This window comes from Pogoniulus pusillus, chromosome 1, assembly GCF_015220805.1.
Source record: "Pogoniulus pusillus isolate bPogPus1 chromosome 1, bPogPus1.pri, whole genome shotgun sequence".
NCBI lineage: Eukaryota > Metazoa > Chordata > Aves > Piciformes > Lybiidae > Pogoniulus > Pogoniulus pusillus.
The window spans coordinates 9,316,551-9,324,856 of NC_087264.1; positions in this window are offsets into that span (position 1 = coordinate 9,316,551).

Consider the following 8,306-nt stretch of genomic DNA (forward strand, 5'->3'; position numbering starts at 1 on the left):
GTAGTTGTAGACAGCAATGAGGTCCCCCCTGAACCTCCTCTTCTCCAGGCAAATGAGTAAGATCATAGAATCATAGAATCAGTCAGGTTTGGAAGGGACCACAGGGATCATCTAGTTCCAACCCCCCTGCCACCCTACCCTAGATCAATGGATGTGTCATACTTTACCCTTCGAGTTCCTATTTTGTGTGTATGCTCAGTTTAAAACATGGGAGTGGACCTGCCAAAGTTAGCAGAGCACTTGCAGGCTCAAGACTTGCTTTTGTTTGTGACCTGAGTGAAGCTTTCTTTTGCACAGACTTGTATCTCTAAACATGATAAACAGTGTGCCTGGGATGCTGCAGCTCATTACCTGTAGTTGCACATTGATTTTTCTCTTTAGTTAACTTCTCTAGCAGTGACCATCAACAAGAAGTATAAAAATGGCATGTTAAATGGCAAGAAGTGAGCAAACAGTGCTCCAGGAATGACACAGTATGCAGGCAGAAAAAAAGACCTCTGCCATCTCAGCCCCCGCACAAGTCTGTAACTAAACACACCTTAGCAACATCAACATCATTAATGGAATGTAAGTGGAGGGGCACTTTCAGTTTTAAGGTTAGTGCAGGATGAGAGCAGTTTGTCTTGGAAACCTAGAAATTCATACTAATGAAAGTGTCCAGCTCTCAAAACTGCCTCTAATAAAGTTGTGGACCAGTGGATTTAAGGCAAAAGAAAGCAATAAAAATAATAATTTGTTTTGGTTTGCTTTAGGTTTTTGTTTTTTTTTTTTTTTAAATCTTAATTCAGGAAGAATGACTTACATTAATGCTATTAAATGTTAAATTCAGGCAGAAAACAGTACTTGATTTACATACCTGGGCAGACTGGAGAGCTGGGCACAGAGGAACCAGATGAAGTTCAACAAGGACAAGTGCAGAGTCCTGCATCTGGGGAGGAATAACAAACTGCACCAGTACAGGCTGGGAGGTGATCTGCTGGAGAGCAACCCTGTGGAGAGGGACCTGTGAGTCCTGGTGGATAACAAGTTACCCATGGCACAGCAATGTGCCCTTGTGGCCAAGAAGGCCAGTGGGATCCTGGAACATATTAAGAAGAGTGTATCCAGCAGATCAAGGGAGGTTCTCCTTCCCCTCTACTCTGCCCTGGTGAGACCTCATCTTGAATACTGTGTTAATTTTTGGGCTCCCCAGTTTAAGAGGGACAGGGATCTGCTGGAGAGGGTCCAGCAGAGATCTACAAGGATGATTAGGGGACTGGAGGGCATGGCTGATGAGGAGAGGCTGAGGGACCTGGGGCTTTTTAGTCTGGAGAAAAGAGAAGGCTTAGAGGGGAGTTGATAAATGTTTGTAAATATCTGAGAGCTGGTCAGGAGAGAGGGGACAGGCTCTGCTCACTTGCTCCCTGGGATAGGACAAGGAGCAATGTGTGTAAGTTGCAGCACAAGAGGTTCTGCCTCAACACAAGGGGAAGCTTCTTTATCGTAAGGGTCACAGAGCACTGGCACAGGCTGCCCAAAGAGGTTGTGGAGTCTCTTTCTCTGGAGGCTTTTAAGGCCTGTCTGGATGTGTTCCTCTGTGATCTGTGTTAGATAGGATTGTCCTGCTCTGGCAGGGGGGTTGGACTCGATGATCTCCTTGGGTCCCTTCCAACCACTAACATCCTGTGATATAAAATGGAAACAGTTAAAATGGCAAAGCTAAAGGCCTATAATAGAAAATATTAACTCTGTGTGTTGTTTACTTGAATTAAGCTGTTGCTGGTTTCAGTAAATAATTCCTTTTTTTTTGCACAAATAAGCACTAACATTTTTCCCAAAGGTAAAATAGGCTTACATATAATCTATGTGAACCAACTTAATGTATCCCCTTTAGGACTTCATAGCTAAACTTGTACAGATGTCTGTAATTACCCTAGCAGGAGAAGTGAGAGATTCAGCACTATGAAAGACCCTAATGAGAAATAAGCCACTTTCTGCTAGAAATATTAGGAGTAAAACAAGCTGATTAAAAAAAAAAAACCCAAACAACAAAAACTCATTAGAAATAATCATGTTAAAATTCTGCTACTTGTTTATTTTAATTAAGCCATTGGAGGAATCAGTAACAGACTATTAATTAGAAAGCTCATTTCTTTTTAATCAGAGTGCTCATCTAAATAGCTACCGGGTCTATGTAAAGGAAAGTGTTGGGGTTTTGTAATACTAATAAGGAATACTACACATGAAACAGCTAATATGCTTTGGATGATAAATAAGCTTATAATAATGTACCTCTGAAGATTATACTTTTGAGGCTGCATGGAGGAATCCATGCTGTTAGGAAGATGAAAGCTTTGGTATAACTTCGAGGCAGCTGTAACTTACATTGCTGATCCTGTTCAAATGAGCTTGTGGGTATATTAATATATATATATATCTGCATGAAATGCCTCCTTAGAAAGTGCAAAAATAAATACATATAAACATGCACATCTCATTGCAACTAGAGAAGGACAAACAAACTGCAGAGAGCTCCAATAGCTGGGTAATTGGCTGACACCGTTACGCAGGGCAGATAGCAGAGATTGACTCAATATACCAGCCCAACTCTGATGATCCAGTTAAAATCAATCAACTTGTAATTAACTGTGAAGCTGTTTCAGTACTTCACTACCTTTTGTTTTATTGGGAAAGTGGCCTGTGTTTGAGGACTGCCACAATACAGGCTTTTTTTCCCATCTGCTTACTTTACATGCTAAAAATAGGCAGAATTAGAAGATTATAGAATCGACCAGGTTGGAAGAGACCTCCATGATCATACAGTCCAACTTATCACCCAGCCCTGTCCAGTCAACTAGACCATGGCACTAAGTGCCTCATCCAGGCTTTTCTTCAACATCTCCAGCCACAGCAACTCCACCATCTCCATGGGCAGCCCATTCCAATGCCAATCACTCTCTCTGGCAAGAACTCCCTCCTAACATCCAACCTAGACCTCCTCTGTCACAACATGAGACTGTGTCCCCTTGTTCTGTTGCTGGTTGCCTGGGAGAAGAAAGGGAAGTTGTATTTTGGTGGCATCAGGTTTATATTTTTAAGTTAGATCCAAAACCATCTTACCTCTGTGCCATGTGAACGCTCTCATTTTTGTTTCTGGTGTTGCTGATAGGCTGATATGGGACAAAGTTGTTATGTAAAGCTTCACTTGGTAGCTGGAGGTTTACTGGTCATTAGTATGATGGAAATGGGGATTTCAGTGAGAGCTTCCAAAAAACTTATGTTTTCCTCTGTATGCTATTCCCAAAGACTTTTTTTGTAGGGAGAAGTTGTTTAAAAGCTATGCCCCATATGCTTTCAAGGGAGCCATCCAAAGTGTAAGTACAAGAGTCAATGTCTGCTGTGAAAGATATTTAGAATCATAGAATGGTTTAGGTTGGAAAGGACCTCAAGGATCATTCAGTTCCAACCCCATGCCATAGGCAGGGACACCTCCTACTAAAACAGGTCTGGTTCAACCTGGTCTTGAACACCTCCATGGAGGGAGCATCCAAAACCTCCCTGGCCAGCCTCTTCCAGTGTTTCACCACCCTTTGTTTTTGAGGGTAAAAAAATATACTGCTTAGCAAATGGCAGGATGTATAACCCAACCAGAAGGAGGGTTATTCTCCTGGCAATGCAGAAGATAGATGGTCCCTAACTAGTACAATGCTACTGGTTGTTATCTCTTGATGAGCTATGCTCGCTGTGGTTTGGATTCAGAGCTCCGTTTTTGCACTAAGAGTCTCCCAGTGTGGTAGTCTTCACAACTGACATTTCAACAGATGTCATTTGCTCTTGATGTTCCTGGTGCTTCCAAGGAGAAACATAAGAACTATGAGAAAAGAAATCTTTGTTGCAGAAGCAATCTTGTTGCTATAAGGGACACCATCTTCCTTTCAGGTAGATTTCTAGAGGTTGCCAAGGGTTTCTGAAATCCAGGTTCAAAGAGTACAGTAGTCCCTTTCTTTTGATTGTAATAGGGCTACAAACATGTTATGATGTCAGGAAATGCTTATTGCTAACAGTATTTATTTTCTGGTGCTCCAGCAGTTCCATGCTGTTCTTATGCTGGGGACACCAGAACTGGACACAGTACTTCAGATGGGGTCTCATGAGGGCAGGGTGGGAGGGGAAGAATCACCTCCCTTGTTACTCTTTTTGCCAGTGCTACCTCTTCTTCCTCTCTGTGGTAACTCTAACTTTCTCCATCTATTCTGACTGACAGATTTGGTAATTAATTCTTGCCAATTCATGACTAAACTCACTGAAGATTATGTTGTATGAAGCTGCCTAAGCGCTAAACAAGCACATCAGGTTCCACATGCCCACAGCAGGGCAAAGCAACCATAACCACAATGCAGGTGTCGTCAGCAAAGATTGCTGATCCTAGGGAAAACCTATTTTGACAGACTGGGAGTGCATCTAAAATGACTTGATAGGAGCTGACTGCCACAGAGTGATTCTTGTTTTCTGACTTTGAGTGATGTAAGCTGAGTCAGCTAGAAACTTGTGTTCACAGCCTGGTTAATTATACTCAACTCCAAGTGCAGCCACTGTGGACACCACAAGAATTATTTTTTCATGTCCAAATTCACTGCTGGCTTAAGTGACCACAAACCTATTGAAGGGATATTGTTTTTACCAGAAATTATATAGGCCTTGCAACCACTGAAGAATCTTCAGGACCTTGAACCTTATTTCAAGGTCACAAGTGGAGCAAAACTGCACATCCCTGTTGAGCATCAGTTGCAGAACTCCTGCTAATTCCTACTGACACCTGACTCTGTAAATTGTCAAGACTTCTTGCAAGACTTGTTCATGCCACAGCAGAGAGAATCCCTAATGTGCTAGCACAGCTCAGGCGAGGCAGTTACTCTTAGTGCTGGATATGCTGATTGCTTTGCAGTGGTCAAATTCTCCACTGGTATTTAAGGTCCAGTACCTGCTCTACACTAAGGAGTTGGAAAAGGTTCTCTGTACTATGGGCCTGCACTGCCACTGCAGGTCCTGAAAGCAATGCAGTTTTCTCAAGATTGTCACTGTGCAGTAATTTTTATGTCCCATCACTATCACTGCTCCATTTTTTAACCCTCTGTGGTCATGCCTCTAGAAGTAGCAAAGATATTTTTCATCTTGTGAGTTGATTAACAAAATGTGGTCTGTGATGGATTTAGTTTATGACTGTATTTGCTTTTGGATACATGAGGTGAACATAACCCATGACTAAAACGTTCACCCATAGATCATGGCTGTGACTATTACCAAACAGATAAAGTGATCTAGGGTAGGTACAGTACAAACTTTTAGTATTGGCAAGCTTATATGCTTTACTCCACTAACCACTATGTACACGAGCCCAGGATTATGAAGCTCTCTGTTTAGACAGAATGAAAACTGGTTAGTTTGGCTGGAACAGGCTTAGAATCATAGAATCATAGAATCAACCAGGTTGGAAGAGACCTCCAAGATCATCCAGTCCAACCTATCACCCAGCCCTATCCAATCAACTAGACCATGGCACTAAGTGCCTCAGCCAGGCTTTTCTTGAAGACCTCCAGGGATGGTGCCTCCACCACCTCCCTGGGCAGCCCATTCCAATGCCAATCACTCTCTCTGTGAAGAACTTCCTCTTAACATCCAGCCTAGACCTACCCCTGCACAACTTGAGACTGTGTCCCCTTGTTCTATTGCTGGTTGCCTGGCAGAAGAGGCCAACTCCCACCTGGCTTCAATGTCCCTTCAGGTAGTTGCAGACAGTAATAAGATCAGCCCTGAGCCTCCTCTTCTCCAGGCTAAACAACCCCAGCTCCCTCAACCTCTCCTCATAGGGTTTGTGTCCTAGGCCCTTCACCAGCCTTGTTGCCCTTCTCTGGACACGTTCCAGCACCTCAACATCTTTCTTGAATTGAGGGGCCCAGAACTGGACACAGGACTCAAGGTGTGGCCTGACCAGTGCTGAGTACAGGGGAAGAATAACCTCCCTTGTCCTACTGGCCACACTGTTCCTGATACAGGCCAGGATGCCATTGGCTCTCTTGGCCACCTGGGCACACTGCTGGCTCATCTTCAGCTACTATCTACCAGTACCCCCAGGTCCCTTTCTTCCTGGCTGCTCTCCAGCCACTCTGTCCCCAGCCTATAGTGCTGCTTGGGGTTGTTGTGGCCAAAGTGCAGAACCCTGCACTTGGCCTTGTTCAATCTTATCCCATTGGCCTCTGCCCACCCATCCAGCCTGTCCTCTTCTGTTTTATTTCTCAGCCTGCTTTGTTCTACTTAATATAAGAGGGGACCAAATAGTATTCTCAAACCAAAAGATATTGGCATAACCACATCCTGAGTACTCTGTCCAGTTCTGGGCTCCTTAATTCAAGAGAGATGTTGGGGTGCTGGAAGGTATCCAGAGAAGGGCAACAAAGCTGGTGAGGGGCCTGGAACACAGCCCTGTGAGGAGAGGCTGAGGGAGCTGGGGGTGTTTAGCCTGGAGAAGAGGAGGCTGAGGGCAGACCTCATTGCTGTCTACAACTAGCTGAAGGGGGGTTGTAGCCAGGTGGGGTTGGTCTCTTCTCCCAGGAAACCAGCAGTAGAACAAGGGGACACAGTCTCAAGTTGTGCCAGGGGAAGTACAGGCTGGATGTTAGGAGGAAGTTGTTGCCAGAGAGAGTGATTGGCATTGGAATGGGCTGCCCAGGGAGGTGGTGGAGTCACCGTCCCTGGAGGTGTTCAAGAAGAGACTGGCTGAGGCACTTAGTGCCATGGTCTAGTTGCCTGGCTAGGGCTGGGTGCTAGGTTGGACTGGATGATCTTGGAGGTCTCTTCCAACCTGGTTAGTTCTATGACTCTATGGTTGGTATGAGCTCATGCATTTGCGGTCTCCCACACGGCCTTTGAGTGACCCAGCACTCATACAGTAGATACAGTTCCCTTTATACAGCTCTGTTTCTGTGAGAAAAATCAATAGGTAATTATTACTAAGCACATACAACAATGATATACTTAGGTGCTTTGTAAACTATGTGGAAAATACAGGGCTTTGATGGATGAATTCTGCTGAATCACAGGCCCTTCCCATTCCCAGAAAAAGAAAGGGAATTTGTTAAGTACTTATTTTATTCTGAACTTTGAAATAGTGTCAGCATTAAAATAAATTAAACCCAAAACAAACCCCCAAACCCAGCCCTGAAAATCCATCCCATTAAGCATACCTCAATTCTGATGTGAAATTCTTAGAATAAGACTTCTGATGGTTTCTTCCATAGCTTCATTTTATCACATAGGCAATGCTTAATTGTGGAATATGCAGTTAAGGAATATTTGGCAGCTAGAAACTTGTGTTCACAGCCTGGTTAATATACTCAACTCCAAGTGCAGCCACTGTGGACACCACAAGAATTATTTTTTCATGTCCAAATTCTCTGCTGGCTTAAGTGACCACAAACCTGTTGAAGGGATATTGTTTTTACCAGAAATTATTTAGGCCTTGCAACCACTGAAGAATCTTCAGGATCTTGAACCTTATTTCAAGGTCACAAGTGGAGCAAAACTGCACATCCCTGTTGAGCATCAGTTTTATGTGCTCTGATTCTGTTCCCTTGTTCTTCTTAAATAATCACTATAATGGCAGCAGAGCTGCTCTGGAGTAATAAATTCTAAATGCTGTGCTTTAGCCTGCTTGTTGGGATGTGATTAAATAGGTAATTTAATAGAGTTTCCACAGATGAGTATGGAACAAAGAACCAGCAGCAGCTCAAAACAACCCATTTCTTCATAAATTCTTGAAGGCAGTGGAAAGATAATGCCAAACACCCTCTCTTTGAAGATCATGGTAAGAATGCAGAGCAATAAAACCTCTGGCTATATGAAAAGAGCTGCTCACTTCAAGTGGAAATGAGGGTAGCTGATAGACCCAGGTGAAAAAGTGGCCTCTTGCTGCAGCATCTGAAGATAGCAACCTGAAGGGCATCAGCAGGTAAGATTCCCTAAGTAATATTCAGAAAGCCTGTCTGTGAGTCATGAGTGTCCAACTGATGTTGTTGCTATTGATAAAAGAGCAGGCTGCTCATTGCTAACTTGGCTGCAGGCTCTTGCTGGAAATGGGGAGGTTGCAAAGCTGCTTGGAAAACGTTTTTGATGCTCAGATCTCTTTAGCCTAGGGTCTAAGCTGAACTAAAGAGAAAAAATACTGATGTTTGGGTGATGTCAGGGAGTGACAGGACTACAGGGAATAGGGCAAAGCTGGAGGTGGGTAGGTTCAGCCTGGATGTGAGGAGGAGGTTATTCAGCATCATTGG